Source organism: Lycorma delicatula, chromosome 3, assembly GCF_047948215.1.
Source record: "Lycorma delicatula isolate Av1 chromosome 3, ASM4794821v1, whole genome shotgun sequence".
Classification (NCBI taxonomy): domain Eukaryota; kingdom Metazoa; phylum Arthropoda; class Insecta; order Hemiptera; family Fulgoridae; genus Lycorma; species Lycorma delicatula.
Window position 1 is genome coordinate 194,634,948 of NC_134457.1, and position 27,691 is coordinate 194,662,638.

Below are 27,691 nucleotides of genomic sequence, written 5' to 3' on the forward strand. Positions count from 1 at the left end.
CGTTTGGTATAAATTATGTCAAATTATTTTATGTTTCTACTTTATGAAATGATTGTGCATATAATTCTGTGTATGATATTCACATTTAATGATTAAACTAAAAAATATTCTTAATACCACAAAGTTTAGAAAATATATTTTTTATTCCATTAAATGTGTAAGTAAATTTTTAACTGCGTTCAATGTATAACTTGTGTGATTTATCCAATTTAGATGGCAGTGTATAAGAACTATTTTACGTTAGTGGACAGTGAAATAAGCAAAAATGACTCAAACTAATTTTGAGGTAAAAAGTTTTTGATTTATTTAACAAAATTAATTTAAATTAAAAAAAAAAAATTATTACTCATAATTTCTTATTTTATGTTATTTGTCTGAAGGGGTTAGTAAATATAGTTCTGAAATGTAATGCAGAACATAACCTAATCAGTATGAGAAGTTTTTTGTTTAGATATTTATTATATATGTTGTAGGTGTGATCCTGTTTTTTCCTGCCCTGATACCTGTTTCCTTCAAGTCCGATTCACATTTTTAAAGACTTTTTTGTATTTCTTTGAACGACTTTCGTGGTTTTATTTATATTTTTTATAATGCCGAAAAGAAAATGGAATGAAACGTTTGGTTTGGTACTGTCTGCTTATATGTTTTAATTTTTCCATAAATGTTAATAATTTATTAACGTATGTAATATGATTATTAAAATTGTATTAATAATACAATTATGTTTTTAATCTAGTACTAAAATACGCATTATTTGACGTGAGAATTCAGAATAGGAAAGACAAAATAAAAAAATGTATGATAATGATTAGCATTTTTTTTTAAATATGCTGGTTTTAGCTTTGATCTTTCTAGAAAGTGGATTTAATTTCTGAAAGATATGCAATTTATATAATTACTTTGATAAACATCCCATATGTAAATGATAATACTGTAGCTCATTAATCTGCTAATTATTGTAATTAAAAAATTCATCATGTTATTGACAACAAAAAGATAGTAAAATTGAAAAACTATGGTAGTGCAGCACTTTTTTTCTAGTTTATTAACATGATTGTAAAGACTTATGCCAAGATTATTGATTGCTGAATGCACATCCTCTTTCTAAATAATTACCTCCCTTTTACTTTGTAAAAAATGTATTACTGCTACTACAGTTTTGCTCTTCTATCACCTGTTACTTTGGTAAAACACAAATTTGTGCTTATGTCAACCACAAAGAAAAATATTTATGGATTGTTGAAACTTTTTTACGATGTTCTATTTCAATCACTTAATTACTGTTACTTATTTCTGTTTTTGGGTACTTATCAGTTATATCTGCTCGTCACGTACTATCGTTTAAAATCAAAGTTTTAATCAAACCGTTTCTTAGATGGCACCACTGAAACGCCGTACTGAAGTAAGAAAATAAGTATTCATTCATTATATTTATTATTTTATTTATCTATTTTCTTATTTCTATATAGTGTTTCAGTACGCCATCTAAGAACTAACTACAGTTTTACCCTGTTGGAACAAAATATTGTGGTGGGCAGATAACCGATACGTACCTGTTTTTGTATGGTGTAGTTGGAATTTTTTTTTTATTGTTACTTGTTTTGGGCCTTGTGTGTGGGGCTTAAGAATATGGTTTCATTGATGCAATTTCATTTTTGTTACAAGTGGTTATGGTTGTAGGGAGATACGGTCACCATAGATCCCGTATCAAAAATTTACTCAATGAGTAGAATAATTTTTTTTACATGATTTAATCTCTTATTAGACTTAAAATTTTTGATTATTTTTGTGTGCTGTTTGACCCTAAACTAAGAGGATAAGGGAAAAAGTTAACAGTTTTTGGGTCATGAAAATTCCCTATTGGTTTATTTCCTTTTAATTAGTAGTCGGCCGAGGCAGCAAATTCCCTTCACCAGTCAGAGTTATATATCTCTGCCAAAAATTTCTTTGCCAGGATTTTTATTTCATTCACTAGTGTTGTACCCCCTCCTTTTAATGCTTGCCTTTAAATGTTTACTAATTTATGAAACATTCTTACTCTATAAAAGCCTGTTAATTATAATTTTTTTCAATTATAGGTCCCCTCAAACTTAAGTTTTAAACTTGTTAATTGTCATTAAATTTTAAACTCATTAAAATGCTTATATATTTGCTTAGAATTTTATCTCATTTGTGTTTTATAATGGAATTTTCAAGCGTGAATTGTTATTTAAAGAAATAGAAGAATTTTGTTATTTGGGAAGTAGAATTACTAAAGATGGACGAAGCAGGAGCGATATAAAATGCTGAATAGCATGTTTGGAGTGTCGCTTTATATGGAAGTGAAACTTGGACGATCGGAGTATCTGAGAAGAAAAGATTAGAAGCTTTTGAAATGTGGTGCTATAGGAGAATGTTAAAAATCAGATGGGTGGATAAAGTGACAAATGAAGAGGTATTGCGGCAAATAGATGAAGAAAGAAGCATTTGGAAAAATATAGTTAAAAGAAGAGACAGACTTATAGGCCACATATTAAGGCATCCTGGAATAGTCGCTTTAATATTGGAAGGACAGGTAGAAGGAAAAAATTGTGTAGGCAGGCCACGTTTGGAATATGTAAAACAAATTGTTAGGGATGTAGGATGTAGAGGGTATACTGAAATGAAACGACGAGAATAGTCATTGAACTAAGAGGGTAAATATTATTGTTTTATGGGCTGAGGTCAAGTACTTTTTTATAACACCTTATATTTTAAAAAATCTGGTTATAATTTCACTTTTCTATGTGAAATCATAATCAGAAATGCATCCATAATATTTTTTTTTTTACATAAATACACATGTATAGGAAAAATTGACTTGTTTAAAATATTAAGTGCTGTGTTTTAACTATATTAAAATGTATGCTACAGCTTATTTCACATTCTGTAAGTTATTGTTTGCTACTGGAAGATATTTACTCTGATATCATGTTACCCAAAAAGAAATCCAGTACGGCAGAATTGCTGTAATGGATTTCTTTTGCAGTCAATTTAAAGAGCCTTAAAAAAGAGTATTACTTCATGTGGGGTTTACTTCTTTGGATTACTTTTTGTTTTAAACAAACTGGAAATTATGTTTAGGTTATACTTTTGTCAGGTTTTTGTCTTGAGTACATATATCTTTGGAAAATGTCTTCAAGATTATATGAAATAAATTTTTGTGTCTGTTTTTGCTGAAAAAAAGCTAAATGGATGAAGAACATTTGCATGTGGTTTTAATTTGGTCTCTTTTTTCATTGTTTAACTTTTGGTCTGTTAACTTTTTAAAATAACTGCTACAAAAAGGAAGGGATTGTTTTTTTAATTTTTTTTTATAAGCTATTGTTTATTAGATTAGAGAAAATTTGTATTATGTTAAGTGATATAATCATAATGGTTTTAAGTTTTTAAGTGACACAAGTTGGAGATAATATTGAATATAATATATGAATATGATAAAATATGAATATTGGAAGGACAGGTAGAAGGGAAAAATTGTGTAGGCAGGCCACGTTTGGAATATGTAAAACAAATTGTTAGGGATGTAGGATGTAGAGGGTATACTGAAATGAAATGACTAGCACTAGATAGCGAATCTTGGAGAGCTGCATCAAACCAGTCAAATGACTGAAGACAAAAAAAAAGTGAGATAATTTCTTATGAACATGCCATTCTTAAGAATAACAAGTTTCCATGCCAGGCTTAATAGAGCAGGTGATAATTGGCTTTCTGTTATTTTCTTCACCGAGCCAAATATATTGTTGCATATCAAATTAACTAAAAAATTATATTCAGCCCTGCCGTTCATACGGCAGGGATTGACTGTAGTGTAGTATAATCATTGCTTTCAGAGAACGCGATTAGTTTTGGCCAAAATGAGAGAGTAAAAGGTTTGTTTTTTAAGTAGTTGATATATTAACAATTCTGTCAGATTAGCAGTTTTGTTTTCTTTGATATTTTCAATAGAAATTAAATTTACTTCAAATAAAGAATTTTATGGGAAAATATGTGAACGGTTGCTAAGAAAGTTTTACATTTGGATATAGATTACATTGTAATGAAATATATATAGTTTTGTTTTATCAGTCTGTAGACAATGCTTTATGATTTTACATAATTGTTTTGGATATTTCTGTATAACTGTCAAATTTGATAATTTATTTTCCTATTATTTTGCTTTCATTGTTAATTGTATGTATATAAAATTTTTTTTAATAGGCATATTATTTGTTTTGTTATTAAACATTCTATACTGAAGATGTAATTCGATTAATAACTAGATTTATTTATCTATTTAAATAATTTCCATTATCTGTAATATATTGCATTATATTAATCTTAATATACAAAATAAATGTGGGGACTTTAGATTCCCATAAGGTAATTGCTTTAACAAAAAAAAAAAGTGATTAACATTAGTTTAAATAATAAGCTTTGATGATATTTCAAAATGACCCAAATATAAGTGAGTGAAATAGTTTTCAAAACAAAAAAAAATTTTAATTTTATTACATATTTATAGATAAAGTAATCTCCATGGTTATTTTTGGTACTAATTGGTGTAATAGTAATAATAATAATATTATTAATCTAATTAAAATGTAGTGTAATTTTTTTTTTTTGTTATACATTCAAAATTTTTAGGAAAATTTTATCTTCACATTATTATTTTGATTAGCTTGTATAAAAATGGGTGTTTGTATGACAAAATTAGATGAACATAAACACAGACAACAAAATAATAATAATAACAACAATAATAATAATAATAGTAATAATAATGAAAATAATAGTGACTGTGAAGATGATGAAAATTTGTATTTTGGTTACACCCTGTTAAATGAGTTACATGATTGGGTGTTTAAATCTGGTGCTCATCGTTGCACATTTTTGGTATTATTAAAAAATGTTTTAGTCTTTTGATGTTCTTAAAAATTATTAATTTTTAGATTGTACGTAAAAAATTTGAGATCACGTTTGAAATATTAAATAGGAATGATCAATTATCATCTGTAAGAGAATGGTTTATAATAATAGTAAAGCATGCTGATCAGTTCCGATGTTATCATAAAGGAAGTTTGTATTTGAACGAACATAAATTCTCACCTGGTGTTCTGCCTGGCGGTTGGTCCCTTACACCATCACTGTCTCCATTTTGTCTTTTGTTTTTTCTGATCGTATTTATTATCTTCATCCTTCTTTTCCATTCTACTATTCTTCCAATCCTTTAATTCTTTTCATACTTCTGGAAATCTGAATGAGAAGCTATTTTAACTGTGGAACATTCAACGGAAGCGACGGCCATCATTCCATAATGAAGAGAATTATTGTTAGGATCTTTATTATAGTGATTTTCCATCATCTTCTGTTTTCTAATACCATCGGCTTATAGAAGAAGCTCCTTCACTTTTGAGGACAGTTTCTCACCCCCTGGACAATAGTGCTCTGTACGCACCACTGCTCATCCACCATCATAGAAGGTCGTCAACATTTGCAATGAAAGGAACTCCTTATACTGGGAGTAACTTGGACCCTTCATTCTTACCATTTGTATATACAAGCAGTTGTTAATATATAAAATTGTTGTTCCTTCTACTATGGGGAAATGAAATCAAGATTTTATCCCAACTTTCTATCGATTACTTGATATATGCCTTAACTATTGTATTAATACTGTAATATAATTATTTTAAATTTTGTTTTGTTTTCATAGTAAATTATTGAATTTGAAAAAAATGATGTGTTACTTTTTGAAATTCTTATTTATTCATTTAACATTTTATTTATGTAGATGGAAGTTGATGATAAACCTGGCAAAGGTGAAGGTTTTCGACCGTATTACATAACTAAAATAGAAGAATTACAACTAATTGTTGCTGAAAAAAGCCAAAATTTACGACGTCTTCAAGCACAGCGAAATGAACTTAATGCTAAAGGTATATACGTATTAACTCATTATTTTTTATTACTTTTTATGTGATAAATTTCTATTATTTTCTATTAAATTAAAATTATTTTTCTGTTATAATTATGAATATTTACTTTTGTATGTGTAATGAATAGATTGTTTGAAAAGATACATTTTTATATCAATTGATATAAAAATGATATTTTTATAGGAGTGAAGCTTGTTTTTATGTGTTTATTTATTTTGTTGAAATTTATCTTAAAAAAATGTATAGTTATTAGAGAATGTTGTAAATCGAACTATGTTAAAAAGAGAATTTAACCTTCACCTCAAGTTCAAGAGATAAAAATTATTTCAGGTGATTTAATAGAAATTTAGTAATTTAAATAGAGAGTTATAAGATAGACATTTTAAAATGTGTTACAATAATTGAATTTCTTTTTAAAATAATTTTTTATAGAAGTGTATTAATATAATTTTTTTAATAATGCATTTTGTATCTTGTGCCTTATATTTGTAGTTTGTGAGAGAAGCTGCTCCAAAATTGTGTTTATTACTTTTAAATATCTGTTCTTAAAAACTTCAAATTTTACACAAAAGTGAAACTAGTGGGATTTAATATGCGCTTCAATAATTCAGGTAATTCTAAAAATTGAATGAGATAAATTATTTTGTTTAATTTTTAAATGTAAGAACAAATTTCATACAAAAAAACATTTAAATATAATTTTACCTGGTTTTTTTAAATAACATGCTTCAGATACTGTCATTTTGATGTAGGCACTTTAATATGATACATAGTTTACCCATCACTCTGTATACCCACTTTTGAAACTACATAGTGTTTCAAAATGAATATCAAGGTTTTAAAGCTATGTAGCATTTTTCAAGTTTCACGTTCGTTGATCAATTATACATGAAACAAAAGAGCAACTCAGCAACAGTTTTAGCTATGCTAAAATTCATAATCTGTTTCCTTTACCTTCCACTTGAAAGCAATAATAGCAAAGATGGTGACCCTGTCCAATAGAAAGGATTGTGTGTTTTGCGATTTGCAAAGAGTGGATCTGTAATTATGTTTTACGTGTGTTCCATTTGAAGTTCTGTTGTGATCTTCCAGGTTACAATAACATTTATATGAGTATATGGTATAAGCAGTTTGAAACCACTGGCTGTATTTGTAATCAAAACTGAATGTTTTACATGCCATTCTTTTTGTGGAAGCAAGTGAATCTGGAATGAACTTTATCGATACGCTAAAAATATGGCTCTTTTCTCAACTGCATACGAACCACAGAACTTTATTTGGCAACAAAATGGTGCACCTCCTCACTGGTATAATGCTATATGTGATTGGTTGAATGAAATTCTCCTTGACTGCTGGATTGGTCGCTTGTTTGGCGTGGCCAAACAAGATGGCAGGGCTTATTTGGTGTGGCCTCCACGTTCACCTGGTCTGACCCCATGAAATTTTTTTTTAGGGGTTTATAAAGGATAAAGTGTATGTGCCACTATTACTGACTGATCTACCTGACTTGAGACATAGGACTGAAGCACTTGTTGCAATTACTCCAGAGCTTATTTAAGTATGGAATGAACTCCTATCGGCTGGATGTGTGCTGGGTTGGATTGGTAAATTGGATTGGTGCTTACATTGATCACTTACAGGAAAGCCTGTTTGAGTTGCTCTCTCATTTAATTTATAATTTATCAGTGTAAGTAAAACTTAATAAATATTACATAACTTTAAAACTTTGATATTCATTTAGAAACACACAATATTTTTATGTTTTTCCTGTAGTCATTATTTCAACCCCAACATTTTTTCCAAAAAAGTATAAGATATATATAAGGTTTCATATTCCACCAGAGAAAGAAAATGCATAGTGAAGGATAAGTGACCTGCATGATGTTCCTAAATTAAGAGATAATATGGTTAGGAAAAAATTCTGCAAAGTTGACTTGGAAACTCATACATATGACCATTAATTACAGTGAACAATTTTGTTGATGCAATTTTTTGATGAATTTTGTTAAGAATGGAGTGGTGGAAAATCTGAATTGATTTATACGATGATAATATTAATGATGATGATGTAGATCCTTTATATACAAAATACTAAAATATTACAAAATTATTTTTAAGTTTGTCAAAAAATGTATTTGTTTGTGTTATACTTACAAATGTGTACCTCCAGCTAATTTACCTGGTAAGGCCTACTTGTATGAATTCAGAGAAGAATTTCCAAACTTTTTCTCTTATGTTACCATCCCACTTTTAACCTTATTTGGACTGCCATCATGCTCATGCGACTGCAGTAAACTGTCCGCATAGACTTATTGTCGCATAAACTCATTTTTAGAACTTTATCGTTAGAGTACTATTCACATGTTAATACGACTAACATAATTTTTTAACTGACGTGTACTGCACTCTATTGTCTCTAAAAAGAACTATTTGCACTATCAATAGGTTGCAGCTAACAGCTGGAAATAGAGAGAATATTGCAATATTTTCGAATCATGTTACTAGCATTCTAGAAGCGTATTAGCCTATATTGAGATACACGTGTTAATTTTTGTGTTTTATTTTGTGGATTTTTTTCATTTGAAATTAGAATTGGAGTTTCAGATTCAGTTTCTGTTTGTTGTTGATTACTATTATTAGAAGTTGGTGCAGTTTCATTACCAATAAACACACCGAACAAACTTCACTAACCTCACTTTCAGACATGTTTTTTGATCTTCAAAAGTATCACTAGAACATTCACTTTCACATTCATTACCTGATCTTTCATTTAGCAAAGTTTCAATTATTTCAATCGTATTACATTAATTGCGTGTTGTAAACATAATGAAAAGAAATCTGGACACGAATGTAATGAATTTACCATGTTTACTAATAAAGTTTTTAACCTAGTCTATGGATGAAGTAGGATTTACAGTATGTTAGTCCTGAAAAGTTTAACTGCTATTAATATAAGCAGTGGCTGAAGTGTAATGCACAGTTGCTCATAACTTGCAAATGAAAAGAGGTAGTCAAATGAAACAAATATGGAATAAAAATACACTTACTTAGGTTTATTTTTCCACTTAGCCACAATCTTATAGCTACACATATCACCTGATGATGAATCAGTTTTCAGAGCCAAAGGGCTCTTTGGCAATCATTACTTCATCCACGAAATCTTCACTGTGTCCTTTAGTATCCTTAATGTAACTTTAATTATGGAAAGAACTGAAAATTGCAGGGCACCAATTCTGCTGAATATGGAGGCTGTAGAAGAGATTTAAATTTCATCTTCACAAAATTCTTGGTGGTGCATGTGATTTAGATGGCTGAGGATTATTTTTACAAAATTATCGGCCTCACGGATTGTCAGTCGTGACACATATGTCTCCTAAGATGTTTTAGTGTCTCTGCATCAAACAGAATTTACAGACAACCTGGTTCCCACCAGGTCTGTCAGGAATATGTGTTTAGAATCCCAGAACACTGTCAAGAGATTTTTTTTGAGGGTAGTGTTTTGATTTTTTTTATTATGAGAACCATAGTGCCTGTATTTCATGTTCTGCTGTTTTTCTTCTTACAGTTTTATCTTATACATTACTGAAAAGGAGTCATTTTCCCTTTTCACGATAACATTTCAGGATCTGTTTTCAAATATTCCTTTCCTTGTTGTTTGTTCTTTTCTTTGAAAATGCGTGGTCTCCATCACAAACAGATTTTATTGTAACCAATCTGGTTGATATGCCTATCCAAGTAGCTTTACTACCCATCGGGTTGGTCTATTGGTAAACTTGTCATTGCAAAACAGCTAATTTTGAAGTTGGGAGTTCTATGTTTCAAATCCTATTAAAGGCATTTACTTTTATGTATATTTGAATACTAGATTGTGGATACCGGTGTTCTTTGGTAGTTGGGTTTCAATTAACCACAAATTTCAGGAATGGTCCACCTGAGACTGTACAGGACTACACTTCATTTATATTCATACATATCATCCTCTGAAGTAATACCTTACTGTGGTTCTGGAGGCTAAACAGAAAAAGAGAAAAAAAAGTTGCATTAGCGTGTGATGTGACGAGTCATTTTGAATCTATTTATTCATCACCTTTTTTTTGATCATCATTCACAGAATCCGGTCAATCAGTGTGATGTTCATTCACAGTACTCATTTTATTGGCTTCTGGTGATGCACAAAATGTTATTGCCCACCAAATTATAGTATTTCGATCAACACTTTATGTGTACAGAATAGTACAAGAGTAACACATTATGTATATCAATATTATGGTTCAATAATATTACCTGCAATTGAAAAAACCTGTCACTTCCAGGAAACATATACTGTAACAAAGGACTTAATGTTAAATATAGTAACTTAGTGGTTCTATTGCACTTACTCCAAGTTTTTTCATATTTTTTCTGTCTCAAATGATAGCTACTCCAGTATGATAGCTATCACCAGCATTTGAAAAACCTCAGTCGGTTCCAGGAAACATAAACAAAGGACATATAAACAAATGTAGTAACTTACTGGTTCTATTACACTTTCACTTCTCATGTTTTTTCTCATTCTTATATGATAGCCACTCCATTTAACTTATTTTATAAATCTTAAATTAAATTAATTTTTGTTTCAGTACGTGAAGAATTACAGTTGTTACAAGAGCAAGGATCTTATGTAGGCGAAGTCGTTAAACTGATGGATAAGAAAAAAGTTTTAGTTAAAGTACATCCAGAAGGTTAATTTGTTGTCGATCTCGATAAAAATATTGATATCAACGATGTTACACCTAATTCAAGAGTCGCATTACGAAATGAATCATATACTCTGCATAAAATATTACCGAACAAGGTCAGTATTTTTTCTTATCGATTAACATTCAGCGTACGGTTTTGTAGATGAACAGTGAAAAATATTTCTTATGTGCAGTAGATTTTTAATGAAATTGAGTTTTACAACTTTGATGATATTAAGTTTGACATTAATGATTACATCAATCCCTTTTGTGTAGCATTTAGAATTATTCAGAATGAAAGCAGGAATATTTTCCACATACTTTAAAAATATACTGCAAACAGAATAGATTCTACTCTATTCTAAACACATTTAACTGAGTAATAAACTTTGTGGGTATATTTCAAGATGTGGCTAGTCTTGTTTCTTAAATAGGTGATGGTAGGTAATAATAGGTAAACAGGAAATGATTATTAACATATTCTATTGATTAACTAAAAATTCTAATTGAAAAATTTAACTAGAAATTAAAAAAAAAAAAAATAGTTTCTTGATCCAAAATATTTATATTCTTTCACCAAAATTTCAAACAATAAAATATCATGTTTACTATTTTTGATATTTTAAAGTAGTTTTTGTGAAGAAGTATTTACACAAACCTTATAATGAGCTTGTACTTACACAGATATATATATATATATATATATATATATATATATATATATACAGGGTCATTCACGGGAACTGGATGTTTTTAAAATAATCATAAAAAATTGAATATTTACTTTAAAAAAGTTTTATTGGTACTGAAACACTTGTTAAATCAAAGCATTTGTTACTTACTCATGAACGAAAAATTATGTTCGGCAAGTGATGTCCATTTTGGGCAATACATTGTTGTAGCTTTTCATGGTAATTGGCCTCAATGAATTGCGATCTTTAGGTCCTCCAATGTACGCAGTTTATTGCCGTACACACGCGATTTCAGAAACCCCCACAGAAAAAAATCACAACTACTCAAGTCGGGGGACCGAGGGGGCCAAGGAATGTCGCCAAATCTGGAAACGATCCGTCCCGGAAACAAGTTATGGAGAACGGCCATCGTCGCCCTCGCTGTGTGCGCTGTAGCTCCATCCTGCTGGAATAACACATTTTGAAAATCGATTCCCCGGTTTCGTAATTCGGGGATGAAAAACGTATTCAACATCGCAACGTAACAATCGGCTGTTACAGTTACGGCAGCGTCATTTTCATCAAAAAAATACGGTCCAATAACACTGACCTTTCCTATTGCACACCAGACTGTCACCTTTGGGCTATGAAGAGGTCTCTCATGAAGCTGATGTGGGTTTCTTTCTGCCCGATACCGGCAATTCTGTTTGTTGACGAAGCCATTCAGATGAAAACGGGCTTCGTCACTCATTAACAATAAAAAATTTTCATTTTCTTCAAAAATGGTAAGCGTTTGTTGACAAAATTGTAATCGCTGTGTGAAATCTTGCTCTAACTGCTGCACAACGGCTATCTTGTAAGGATGGAAATGCAGGTCTGTGTGCAGAATTCGTCTTACCATAGTTGTGCTCATTTAAAGGGCTGCTGAATGTCTCTGAATAGAGCGGCGTGTGCTTCTGACGATGGCTTCCCTTACTCGTTTGATGTTCTCCAGAGTGCTAGCAGTTCGTCGGGCACCCGGTGGCTTTTTCTTCAATATTGAACTGCTTGTTCGAAGGTTGTTTACCCGTCGCAATATTGTGTTACGATAAGGGACACTTGCATTACAGTGGATATTAAACTGATGGCGGATATCTTGCTGAACAGCAGTTACGGATTCGTCATTTCGCACAAAACTGTCATACGCGTACAGGCGTTGGTCTAGCGTCCACGGCTCCATCTCAACGACTAAAATGTAAATGCTATGAACAAAGGAAACGTCAGACACCAGCCACATAAAACTTTCCAATATCATACATGGCTCAGGAACAAGTAGCTGTCTGTTATATATAGACGTTTGCTGTACACAAAAATTTTAAATACAGTATTACGTTTGATTATTGTACGGAAAAAAACAACACTTTGAATAGAACTACAGTATTGCATATTTATTGAAATAAATTTTTTTTAAAATAAATAAATAAAATAGTTACTAATGAAACCAACTGTGTAAAATTTCAAGTTTTTTTTTATCGTTTTTCTGAAAATAAAACTAATACTGTACTTCTATAATCGACCAATAAAATTACTGTACTATAAAACAATAAAATATGATATACACTACAAAAATATTAATCAAAATACATGTACAAAAAAATAATGTAAAAATCAAAATAAAACAAATATGAATACATACAATTTATTTATACGTAGATGGTTTAAAATAGCTGTCTATTTTAGTTTAAAGTAAGTCCTGGTACGTATTTTTTTCAATAAGTGACTGCACTTTTGATATTAAAATAATGTCTTCTGATAATCTTTTTCATAAAAAATATTGCTTTAATTTTCTAACCTCTTCTCTAGCTTTGTTACACATGGTGGTAAATCCAGGTTCATCATCATTCATTTTGGAAGTAATCAATTCTTAGGCAGCAACAAGATCACGGATGTCAGTGAATAATGTCCTCTTTGTTGAGCATGTCATCAATATTGGCTAGTCTGTAGTTTCCAAATGGTTCAATAAGTTCTTGTAATTTACTTTGTTCCACACAATTTTTGTTTGTTTCAGTAAGATTTTCAATGTTAGAATTGAAGTTAGTTTGTGGAGGTTTAATACTGGCTTTTATGAAACAATTTCTCACTAACACGAATCCATAAAACTGCTTCCAGCTCCGCTAATGCTTTTAGAAAGCTCATCAGCATCCATGACTACATTCATTGTTGACAATAAGTCCTGTAACACCTTTTTTCTGTACTAAATTTTAAAGTTCTGATAGATCCCCTGATCAGGTGGTTGACGTTAAAAACCATTCCATCATTATGTTCCTAGTCATCCAAGATTTTTTGAATATCGTTCAGTTTCCACTGAATTTATGTTTACGCCCTTAAAACATAATGGTTTTGCAGCTTTACCGATTTTTAAAGGTTTTTCAAATTCACCAGATATATTCACAGCCAACATAAAAGTTTGTCTTTCTTTTGATTTCTTTCCTACTGTACATTTTTCCTCTTTCAAACACTTTGTTTTACTGGATAAAGCCCAGAAAAGAAATCAGTCTCATCACAATTAAAAATGTTTCTTTCATTATAACTCGTGCATATTTCATTTAACTTTTTCTTCCACCCAGACACCAAATTCCTATCTAGAGCCCCAGCTTCACCACAAACATTTATTAATGAAACATTGTCTGATTCAGAATTTATCTAACAACCTCCGATGCTCTAAACTCATTGTAGCAGAGTTCTTTAGCAATTTTTAGGGCTATCTCACATATCAAAAGCAGTCATAAGTCAAATTGTCAACCTGACATTTTTGGAAATGCACATTAGCTTAACTGATTTTCAGTTCAGACTTAGGATATCAAGTTTGCTTTTTAGATATCGCCTATCTTAGTTTTTCCAACATCAAAACGTTTAGCCATAGCACGCACATGGTTTTTTTTTTATAGACATTTATAACAGCTACTTTTTATTTTAATGTCAAGTGTTTACATTTTTGAGAGGTGTTAACTTGCAGTAACATTGGTTGTAATGATTTTTATACAATACACAAAATTGAACGTACAGTAAATGTATGCATAGAAAATGTACTAAAATTAAAAAAATACAGTATAGTATACCGTAACAAAAATATTACACGTGTTTAATGTACACTAAATGTATGTACTTAATGTATACTTGCAATGTACAATACACTTTCAGTAACTGATGTTAAATCATGCTGGATGATGAATTGATTGAAATCATAACATCAGCTGTATGGGAAGATCAGCTCTTTTCAGCTCAGTGGGAAACAATACAATTCACAATATGTAAACAAATTAGTCAAACTAAGTATAAAATGAAACAAGAGAAATTAACAATTTTTTAGTTCTGCTGTCTCTTTTTCAAAACTGAACAGTTTTTATAGGTAAATTCATTGTTCGTGTCTGTTATTGAGAAGTATTTTATCTACTAATACCACTATAAAAATACCGGGGAATTTAAAAGCGTCTGGTATTATGAGGAGTCCATTATTAGGAAGTTTCTTCGAATGTATATATATATATATATATAAAACAAACCAACTAAAGCTATGAGATTACAGTCACGTGTAGTTTTAAATTAACTAATTATTATGATAGGCAATGTTAAACATTGACTGATACAATCAACTCTTAACTCACAGTTATCAAAGAGTGATATTGTGAAAAAATAATTGAGTATAATAGTTCCCAAAAAATTCATGAGATGACCCAAGTGACCAAAATGTAGAATTAAACTGTGAAATTTGATGTCGAAACAACATATGCCTCTTTTACCCACTTGGAAAAGAGCATCAATAAACTCTCTTGAAAGCTGTCTCTGCCTGCTCTTGTTAGTTAGTAATGAAAGTTATGCAATTCTCACATTGTAATAGTGTTGTGAGGGTCACTGTTTTGTTGTAACTCAAAAAACATTAAAAAAACTTTTTTTCAGGTTGATCCATTGGTCTCATTGATGATGGTAGAAAAAGTTCCGGATTCAACATATGAAATGGTCGGTGGTCTTGATAAACAGATTAAAGAAATCAAGGAGGTTATTGAGTTGCCAGTTAAACATCCAGAATTATTTGATGTGCTTGGTATTGCACAACCTAAAGGTGTATTATTATATGGTCCTCCTGGTACAGGTAACTAAATAATAAATATCATTATATTTTAGTTAATAGTACGTTTTATCTTTGGATTAATATGTGATATACAGGATGATTCAGGAGGAAAGGTGAATGATTTGTAAACTGATTCTAGAGCTTGAAGCGAGGAAAAAAGTTGATACAAACATTTGTTATCAAGTTACGACCAGCTATAAAAATTTTTCCCGGATTTCAGTTCCCCCCTCCCTATGGTGAAATGAGGTCATACTGAAATTTCTAAGATATTATATAAGGGGGTAAACTAGATGGTTTCTTATGGTTTTTGACCTGAAAAATTGAATAAAATTGGTCTCAAAACTGTATTTCCTGTAGTTTTCATGATCTCCAACATAAGATTAGAAAAATCTGGTGATGAAAAACAATTTTTTTTTTTTAGGTTTTAAATATAACAATACTAAATAACTTGATTCTCAAAAATAATTAAACACAATCAAAATTATTATATTATGTCAGAAACTACTAACCACCTAACATTTATTATTAATGCGTTATGATAACATTGAGTAGTATTCATATTAATTTCGAAGCATTCAGTTAGTTTGCCAACCTAATTTTTCAAAGGTCTAAATTTATTGTATTAAAAACACAGCTGTTTATAATTTTTACTGATTCATAATGTTTTTCTGTTAAGTTTTATTCTGTTTTGATTTTAATGATAAAAGGTGATTTTTTTTTTTTGTTTTTCATAGACTTTATTACATCAGTTTTCTCAGAATTAAATCCTCTACAAGTTTTGATAATAAAATTTACAAAAGTTATTGTACTTCAAACCTTAAAAATATGTTTTTGTCATCAAATTTTTCTGTTTTACTTTGGTTATCATGAAAACTACAGGAGATATATTAAGGATATGCAAGTTAATTAAGATTAATATAGGATATGTAAGATACAAGGTGTGATCAAAAAATACGGTGAATAATTTTTTATTAAAAAAAATAATAAGGTTACATAGAATTCAATTTAATCTCCTTCAAAGTACTGTCCTTGGCTAGCAATGCACTTATCCCAACGTTGACTCCATGACTGGAGGCACTTCTGGAAGGCGTCTTTCAGAAGGGCTTTCAGCTGCTCGGTCGTGGCCCTCTCAATGTCAGCAATGGTGTCAAAACGTTTTCCTTTAAGCACAGTTTTAATTTTTGGGAATAGCCAAAAGTCACATGGTGCTAAATCCGGTGCGTATGGCGGATGTGGACAGACAGGAACACTTTTTTCGGCCAAAAACTCGCGAATGAGAAGCGAGGTGTGACACGGCGCGTTGTCGTGGTGAAGAAGGAAGCCATTGGTCCATTTTTCTGGTCACTTTCTTCGTATGTCGTTTCGCTTTGAACGCTTTTATGGATCTACGAGATGTTAAGGTCTTCCAATAGCTCACGAATAGTCATTCGCCTGTTTGAACGGACCATTGTTTCCACTTTTTGCACATTTTCAGCTGTTTTTGAGGTTACTGGACGTCCCGCACACTGCTCGTCTTCAACAGACTCATTTCCGTTTTTAAATCGGTCATACCACTTGTACACATCTTCAAAGTTACCACATTATCGCCGTACACCGATTCTAACATTTCATGAGCTTCTTTGGCACTTTTGCAGCTTAATGTTAATGCGTTGTTCAAAATCCGTGTTGGCGACAGACACGATAAACACAACCTCACTCTAGCGGCTCTGGCAGCTGACTGGCAACCTCGAACGTATTACAACTTGTCCCTGCCTGTCTCAGTTGATCACGCTGTTGGACAAATTACAGCATATGGATATAGCGTCGGCAGTTGCCGCTATAAAAATTCATTTACCGTATTTTTTTATCACACCTCGTATATTAAGGATCTTTTTTTTATTTTTCAGATCAGAAAACATTAGAAATCATAAAGTTTATCCTTATAAAATGCCTTAAAAATTTCAGTATGAACTCATTTCACCAGGAGAACTGAAATCTGGGCAAAATTTTTTGCTAGTCATTACTTGATGAAGCATTTTCGAACATACATTTGTATGGACTTTTTTCCTTATTACAAGCTCTGCAGTCAGCATCCAAATTAATTATTTCCCTTTCCTTCATAATCACTCTATATATACTCTATATACTCTGGTATTCCCGATAAGATTTCTATTGTACATATTAAAAATCATTGTCCTAGTAAAAATTGTCTTGATTAGAGGAAACTCTTCTGCAGATTGATTGTCCCCTTTCTTTACCATCTTCCTATTCTTTTTCAGCTCTTCTTCCTTGGACAGATAGTTTTATTAATCACCTGTCTGAGATAGGAGATAATGAATTGTAATCGGGTCATATAGCCTCATTGAGGAATAGAAATAAATGTAAATGATATAAAAATATGAAATGTATAATTGCCATTATAAAGTATATAGTAGCCGCTATTAAATAATAGAAAAGTCTACGTAATTATTTCAACTTATTTTATATTTAAATATGATTTGGCCATTAAGCACCACTGAATATTAATTAAAAAAGCAGATTATATTGTTTTAAAAATTTTTCTAAAATAGTTTTTGTTATTGAATATATCAGTCACTTATTACTTTCCTAGCTACGCCGGCCTCCGTGGCTCAAGTGAAAACATCTCAGCCTTTCATATGGCAGTCCCAGGTTTGAATCCCGGTCAGACACTTTCACACGCTACAAAATTGTCATTTCATCTCATCCTCTGAAGCGATACCTAATGGAGGTACCGGAGGCTAAAAAAAAAAAATTACTCTTGCATCTGTAGCTATATGTTGTGTTACTGTAGAGCAGCTAATTAATAAGCTAATAAGCAGCTAAAAAATAATGGGAAAGTATGTCGATAAAGTTAAAAAAGTATGTAAAGAAGTTTATATTTTTTTAACTTTTGTGCCTTAAGGAGATATTAAAAGATTGTTTTAACAAAAAAAAAATGTAGATTTAAATAAATTGTAAATAATCTCAGAAAAAAATTTATTCCAGTGCTCTCAAGTCTAAAAAATCTATTTTTGCCAAAAGAATGTTTGTGCTTATGCATGAATGTTGTTCTGTATTTGATCTTATAGCTCTGGACTATGTCGATCATTTTTCTTCAAATTTGGTAGACAGGTTCCAAAAATTTTTCTAAATTTAGAAAAAGGGGTGGGGATGTTTGGCCAAAATAAAATTTCAAATCTCTATTATTGGGCACTTAGAGAAAATATTTTCTTAGAACAGTTTTTTATTGAATCAGAAATAACCAAAGATTTCTTAGTATTTTCACTCCTTCCCAAAAAATGACTTTATACATTTTAATTTTTTTATCTATATCTATATCTATATCTTGCTTCAAAAAAGGAGTTAATGACTGATTTTGTGTATATATTTTCTTCATCAATAGGTCTTCAGACTACTACTTTAAATATTACTTCTATCTGTTTTGTCTCCAGAACCACCATAACGTATTACTTCAGAGGATGAATGGGGATGATATGTATGAACGTAAATGAAGTGCAGTCTTGTACAGTCTCAGGTCGACCATTCCTGCTTAATTGAAACCCAACCACCAAAGAACAGCAGTATCCACAATCTAGTATTCAAATCCGTATAAAAGTAACTGCTTTTACTAGGATTTGAACCTTAGAACTCTCGACTTCGAAATCAGCTGATTTAAATAGGTCTTCAGACTACTATTTAAATATTTTTTACTCATTCCACTTCAGTGGTCTGAAGTAACAAATGTTTAATTTAAAAAAAAAATTAAGGTTTATTTTAAATTAAAATTTTTCTTGATAGACTTTACTCTTTAGTATTTCCTGAAAAAAAAAAATTGGGCAAAAATTTTTACTCTCCTCTTAGAATATTACAACTTCATTTATTTAGAACTACGATTCTACCATTGAATTTTTTAAACTTATTTTCACTACTTAAGGCTTTTCTGTCAAATTTATTTTACCTGAATGGTTCCCCTTGAGTATAGGAGCCCCAAAGTGAAAGAAAAAGCTTTTTCACAATTTCAAATTTTAATACAATTTTATTTTAAAATGTATTTTGTTAAACAGCTATGTTACTAAAATAACTTAATATCTCTCCCCTGACTGATGGGGAGCTACCAAATTAAAAATAAAAATGAACAGTTTATTTTTTTAATTTTATTATAATTTATTTAAAATCAATTTAGCGAATATTTTAATCATTAAAAAGTCTCGTGATGCATGAGTTCCCAAATTTTTATATAAGGCAAAAACATATTTTTCGAAAGTGTAGTTCTAATTTATTAATATTAAAAATTGTTGTTATCCCATTATTTTATTGAGCTTCTTGGTTTCAGTAATTAAAATTTGAAGATTTACATATAATCAAAGAATAATTTTTTATTTATCGAGTATAGAAGTAATCAGTATTTTGTAATTATTATTTTGTGTTTCATAAAATTAGAAATAAACATTTTTTTCATAAAAATTTGTAAAAAAAGATTCATAATATTGGTTATTGTTTTTCAATAAAAAAGAATTATTCTATCAGAAAGATACAACAAATAGAGCTTAAAATTATCGAATTGAAAAAATGAATTTAATAACTTGACCGACATAGCCCAGGAACATTATGCGATTTATTGCTGGCATTTTTAAAAATAAGAATCATTTTATTATAAACTGATGACTATTGTAACTCAAAATCTTTCCTTTTTTACTATGAAAAAACCTTAAAATAATCTTTCAGTATTATAATCTCCGTTGAGATTAAGTATTTTTGAGATTAGGACAGAAAGCTTGACGATTTCCAAGCTGAAACATTTGAACACGTCTTCCCAAATCAGCGGATTTGGAAGTCGAGAGTTCCAGTGTTCAAATCCTAGTAAAGCCAGTTATTTTTACACGGATTTGAATACTAGATCATGGATACCGGTGTTCTTTGGTGGTTGGGTTTCAATTAACCATACATCTCAGGAATGGTCGAACTGAGAATGTACAAGACTACACTTCATTTACACTCATACATATCATCCTCTGAAAAATTATCTTAGCGGTAGTTAGCAGAGGCTAAACAGGAAAAAGAAACAAGAAAGAAGCTGAAAAATTTGATAAATGTCACTATGAGTATTTATGTGTTTTCCATTTAAAAATGATTTTTATTTCAAGAAAAGATGAAATCACATTGCACCTCAAAGGATTGTCACTTGTCAAAACATTTGCAGTTTTTCTGGTGTACTTCAAATAATGTGAGGATCTAGCATCTCCTTAGTAAGCAAGCTATACCTTTAACAGTTGTGTTTATCAAAATGGAAAGATTTAGGGAAAATTCATCAGTTTCTTCAAATATGTATCCTGTATTATTAAATATTTTTTTCTAATGTATATATCGACAACAGTTTTCAACTCTTTGGTAATGATAGCCGAGTATTAAATCTTGTTTCATCATGAACAGTTTATCCATACATTTTACTTTGTTTATCATGCTTTTGGTTTTGCATTTAAAAAACAAGTCATCGATCATGTCTTGCAATCTGTAGGATTGATGATCAGTTGACATATTTAATAAATTCTACTGAATAATATTGTCTAATGCATCTAAGTTGTAATTAAATGACTATTGGATGTAATTTTAAGACATTTTAATCGCAAATTTACATTCCTAAGTGTCAGCTTTTGTTAATGTATGTAAACCGTTCTTATTTTAAAAATGATTCTTGTGTGTGTTATGAATATATTTTTTTTTCCCGTATTTATTTGTTTATGCATTTATATAGGTAAAACTTTATTAGCAAAAGCTGTTGCACATCATACTGAGTGTACATTTATCAGAGTTTATGGTTCTGAATTGGTACAAAAATTTATTGGAGAGGGTTCACGTATGGTCAGAGAATTATTCGTAATGGCAAGGTAAGCTATTATATAATGTTATTCTTATTATAAGGCATGTTGTTAAACTAAGGTCTCCTGAGATAAAAAACAAAACTGAAAAATATGAAGAAACGTACTTATAAGAACTACATTTATTTATTACTTTTCTATATAGCCGCCTTTAATTTCAATATATTTTCTGATTTGTTGTATACAGCCTGGCATTATGATGCAAAATTTTTTTCATTATTCTTTGTACTTGTTAATCTCAACAGACCGTTCAGAATACTCAGCACCATTTATGCTCATTTGGCCAACTTAAAAATAATTAACCGCTTATAACCTGTTGTAGTCAACAAACCCAACCAGCATAATATTTACTTGTTTTGCTTTATTTTGTGAAGTGGCTTTCTCTTTCAGAAAGTAATGTTTGTTCACATAAAATTCTTTGTTGTTTATTTTTCACAAATCGCATTATTTAATCAAATTAAATGACTGCTAAGTTACGAATGTATCTTACTGAAACTTTATGTATACTCATAACAGAGATGAAGAAAACTATGAAAGACCTTACTGATGACTATGAAAAGCACCATCTGGTGACTCTGCACGAACTTATACCCGTTGTGTATAAAATGAAAAGTTGTGTTAAAAGAAAATCGTTGAATTTGATGAAGTGTCAAATATTTGTATTGCTCTTAATGAATATTTTACCCGTTTTTCTATCTTTGAGCAGTTTTATGTCGAGTAGGCATTTCTAATGATAAAACAATCATATTTATAGTAATGCAGAAATAACATTTATGGTGCTGTGCTATTAAATGATAATATATTTTACTTAGAATGTTAACCGTCAATTCTCTATTTTCTTCTTCTTTTTCATGGTGTTTTATGCCCATCTTGGTTTGATTTTTTTTTTCTTTTCAGTACAATGCTTCAACAATCCCTTATCATTATTTACTGCCATTATATACAGTCTCTTTGGAAATAAAATTATTATTTAAGTATTAAAGTGTTGTGCAGAATTGCTTTGTAATGAAAGGAAACATGTTACTTAGATAAATATGTCTTGTGTATGTAAATGAGAAGGTATAAAAGGATTAATTAAAACCTATTTGAATGTGACCACATGTCTAATGATTGCATTCCCTCAACGCCATAGTTGTTAATTTAAAAATTTATTAATTCTTTTTTTTTTGTTATTTATCAAATAGAGAACATGCACCATATATTATCTTTATGGATGAAATAGATTCGATCGGTTCATCGAGAATTGAGTCTGCTAGCGGAAGCGATTCTGAAGTTCAGCGTACTATGTTGGAATTGTTGAATCAGTTGGATGGTTTCGAAGCGACTAAGAATATTAAGGTATAAAAATAATGCTATTTTTAATTTTATTAGTTAAAAGAGTGTTGATGTGATTTGTAATTTACGAAGCTTTCAGTTATCTGTGACAGAGTGGTGGTGTCTCATTCTTTTATCCTGAAGGTCCTGGGTTTTGATCAGGCATGACATTTTTCACGTGCTACAAAACTTTCATTCCACATTTCCATGCATAAGTTTTTGAGATATGATAAATTTTTTCTTAACCCCCAAAAAATTATAATTTATTTAATTATCCTGGACTCGTGATTTATTATCGTTGTATATAATATTCTTTGTATCTTTGATAATATTTATAAAAAACAAAATTTAAAATCTAAACGTAGAAACCTACAAATAAATCACACAGCGTTAATAATATCTATATAAAATACTCTTACACTAATAGTATTATTGAAAATTTAATTAATGTCTATAATGATGAAAAATATAAAACCCAAAATTTTATATATATGTTTATATGTAACAGTACAGAGAAATAAAATGAATCTTAAGATAATTATTTCAAAAAAATAATTATGTGTATGAGGTCTGTTCAGAGAATAACCGAACATTTTTAATTGCATGCCACATGCCAACAGAGATATTTATTGAGATACGGTTGGCAGCATTGTGTTCTCCATAACCTTATGCTCTGTAACCACATGTTCTTAGATTGTTGATATCTTGTTTAGTTTTTTGTTATTGTTATTTGAGTGCATCATGTTGAAGTGCTAGTAGCAATTTTTATAATGTGCGATTTTCAGGAACAACATAAAATTTTGCGTGAACTGGAGAAAACTTTTACAGAAATGATTCAACTTTTGAAACAAGCTTATGAGATTCTTTGTCATATGCGATGTTATGGATGGTTTTTAATGGTTTAAAAGTGGTCGTCAATCGATTGACTATGACTCTTGACCAGGAAGGCTCTCTACTTCAACTGCATCGTATCATGCCGTGACATTTTAACTGAAAAATTGAGCGTGCATCTAGTCGCAGCAAAGTTTGTTCCTTGTTTGTTGACCGAACAGCAGAAAGAACATCGAGTGGATGTTTGTCAACTTCTTGAACAAGCCGATGACAATGAAACATTCATGCAAAGGATCGATCATAATGGGAAACGATAGCTGGGTTTAAGACTACAACATTGAGAGACAAAGTTCAGTCATCAAAAAATCCCGCATTACAAAAATCACTAACACTTGCACTCAAATAACAATAACACAAAAACTAAACGAGATATCAACAATCGGAGAACATGTGGTCACAGAATATGTGGTACAGAGTAGTTATAGAGTTCTTTAGGACTGTCTTGGTGTTTTTTATAAGATTAGTTGTGGAATATTGGAGATTTAGAATTTACAACTTAATTAGGTCTAAAAATAACAGGAAATAATTTGATGTTGAATTATATTTTTTGTAATTTTTTCAGGTTATAATGGCTACAAATCGTATCGACATATTAGATCCAGCTTTGTTGCGACCAGGTCGTATTGATCGTAAAATAGAATTTCCTCCACCAAATGAAGAAGCTCGTCTTGATATTTTGCGTATCCACTCTTGCAAAATGAATTTAACACGTGGTATCAATTTACGTAAAATTGCTGAACTAATGCCTGGCGCATCTGGTGCTGAAGTTAAGGTATGTTTCGTTTTTGTTTTTTTTCAGGATTTATTAAAACAGGCAATTGTTAGAACATATTTTCAAAATATCAATTGTTTATCCATAATGTAAAAGTTACTTTCACTGTGGTTTTTTTTAAATTTTATACAGTGAAGTAACTTTCATTTCCCACTACTGCTGGTGGAGTGCTAATAGTGCATGTTATGGAGTTGGGATCCCATTTTGTAGCAGATGTCTTGCCATTTCAGTTAACGTATTTTAAAAATGGTGTGTTATAGTTACAAAACTTGAGAAGTTTTGTCAGACTTCAAAAAGTGTATTGTCATGATGCTAAAGAAAGCAGGAGAAGATAAATGTGAAGAATAGGACAATTAGCTTGACTACTCGTGCATCAAAAATGTTAACTAGAATTGTAGTTATGGAAAAGAGAAATGTTTGTCCATTATCCTGTCAATTCTTCAGTAAGAATTGTAGTTAACACTTTTGATGCATGAGTAGTTAAGCTAAGAAGACCAATTTGGTTTCAGAAAAAGTATAGGGACAAGGGAAGTAACTTTAGCATTCAGATTAATAGTAGAAGGAAGATTAAAGAATAAAAAACCGATATAGATGGCATTTATTGACTTAGAAAAGGCATTTGATAACATAGACTGGAATAAAATGTTAAGCATTTAAAAAAAATGTAGGGTTCAAGTATAGAGATACAAGAACAATCACTAACATTTACAGGAACCAAACTGCAACAGTAATTATCAAAGAGCATAAGAAAGAAGCAATAATAAAAAAGGGAGTCAGACAAGAATGTTCCTTACCACCGTTAATTTTAAATATTTACATAAAACTAGCAGTTAATGGTGTTAAGGAACAGTTTAGATCTGGAGTAACAGTGAAAGGTGAAAAGATAAAAATGCTACGATTTGCTGATGATATAGTAATGCTAGCCGAGAGTTGTTTATGCCAGAACAAAACAAAAGTAGTGAAATGTAGTAGAAATAAAGTAGATGGACTGCTGAATATAAAAATAGGATGAGTAAAGACTATGGAAGTAAAACAGTTTTGTTATTTGTGAAGTAGAATTACTAAAGATGGATGAAGCAGGAGTGATATAAAATGCTGAATAGTACAGGTGAAATAAGCTTTCAGTCAGAAATATAATTTGTTTACGTAAAAAATTAATTTAAACATCAAGAAAGCATTTTTTTGAAATGTGGTGCTATAGAGAACATTAAAAATCAGATGGGTGGATAAAGTGACAAATGAAGAGCTTTTGCGGCAAATCAATGAAGAAAGTGCATTTGGAAAAATATAGCTAAAAGAAGAGACAGACTTATAAGGCCACATCTTAAGGCATCCTGAAATAGTCACTTTGATATTGGAGGGACAGGTAGATGGGAAAAATTGTGCAGGCAGGCAACATTTGGAATATGTGTCAGGGATGTAGGATGTAGGGGGTATACCAAAATGAAATGACTGGCACTAGTTAAGGAATGAAACAACAAGGTTGAATCAAACCAGTCAAATGGCTTAAGACAAAAAAAAAATTTAAATGTTGATTCTGTTATCAACGTAGTGATTATTACATGTCACGGAACTCAATAAGAAGATAATTCAATTATGGGTGTCCAATTTTAGAGCTATCTGTTCAGCTTTGAAGAAGAAACCTCCAGGTAGGCCATGAAGTGTTCAAACACCCAAAAATATTGAAGCAGTTATTCAATCTCCAGCTCTTAAACACGCTGCTTCGTTAACAAATTTCTGATCATACTATAAGTAGAATTTACAATTTCATGTTTACAAAAAGATGATCATGCAGCATTTAAATGAATACGGCTGGATTAACCGTAATGCTTCTTGCCAGATATTCTGGAAAATGTTCCAGTGAACTCAATTGTGCTGTTGTCACCTATTTTCATTTATTGGGTTGTGTTAAACAATTCTTTCGATTCTGTGCTGTGAGTTGTCTAACTTCATTTTACATTTGTATAATTCATAACACAAGACCTCACGATAAATTAGCTCGATTTAAACTCTGCGAGATTGAAACCTCTTCAAAACAGAATTCTTACTCGGTCCCGTCAGATTCAGTTTTGGGGGGGGGGGGAGGTTTTACTATGTGTATTTTACATATACAGAAAAAATATATATAAATACAAAATATATGTATATTTTTTTATTTTACGTATTCATCAAAATTTATGTAGATTTTTTTCATTCATTCTAGTTACTAAACATATTAACATAAAAATCCTAAACATACATTCAACACATTTATACCTAATTCTATATGATCCTAAACATAATTGATTAAGTAATCCTATATATGTAGGTAATATATAAAATTGGATTTTTCTGTATTTATTTTTGTGATACTCTTCTCCCACAAAAAAAAATATATGTATTACTCTAATTGAACTTTGTTTAATTTTGTATATTTTTGTTATTAATAGGGTGTATGTACTGAAGCTGGTATGTATGCGTTACGAGAACGTAGAGTGCATGTAACTCAAGAAGATTTTGAAATGGCAGTAGCTAAAGTAATGCAGAAGGATTCAGAAAAAAATATGTCAATAAAAAAACTTTGGAAATAATTTTTTATTATTGTTATTTTTGTTTTATTATTAAATTTTTTAATGTATAATTTAAATAATAAATAGATTAAACTGGATAATTTGTGTATTAAATCAGTGTGTATGTATATATATGTATGTGTATTGTGTGTATGTATATATACACACAAACACTATCATACAAATATACAGATGATTTATTTGATTTAAATTACGTAAGAAGGTTATACATTATTATTATTTGAGTAATGTAATTGTTATAAAAATTGTAATCGATTACTTTAATATTACATTAAGAATAAAATGTTTATGTGAATGATTTTGATAAGTTTTCTACCAGTTCTCTTTATGGAGGTAGAGTAAAGATCCTGGTTCCCAAGATAGGCATTTAATAACCTGACTGATAGCTAAAGTTCAGGGTGAACATAAATTATTCAGCGCATTTTAGGTGGTTAATAAAAATAAACAGAGCAGTGTGTATTGCGCATTGATTTTATCAAACATTAGTATAGGTACTAGAGTTAATAAATGAGTTACCTTGAATGAACACGCCGGCATGATAACAACAGGGGGGATCATCAGTTGAGCATTGTCTACCGTTCAGGAGAAAAGTAATGTGCGTACTATGGTATCATGAAAACAGATGTTTTGAATTCGTTTTAGTTTAGGATACAGCTGGGATCCTCCTTAAAAAGGTAAAATGTTACTGGTACACAAAAAGGTGCTGGCAGACCTCCCGTCTCCAAGGGAGTTGTAGATCGATTAAGAGAAGCTTGGGTAAATCAACTCTTAGTGTGAATTTAGAACCGGGAATAGCATGACCGCTGTCAATCTGAAGGTTCTATATAATCACCTAAAACTTCAAGCATACAAAATT

At 30.5% G+C, this 27,691-nt stretch overlaps 1 pseudogene; it reads left to right on the plus strand.

The window, feature by feature from the left end:
* The first annotated feature begins 164 nt into the window (after window positions 1-164).
* On the plus strand, window positions 165-27,130 carry LOC142322328 (26S proteasome regulatory subunit 8-like; annotated as a pseudogene).
* The last annotated feature ends 561 nt before the right edge of the window (window positions 27,131-27,691 follow it).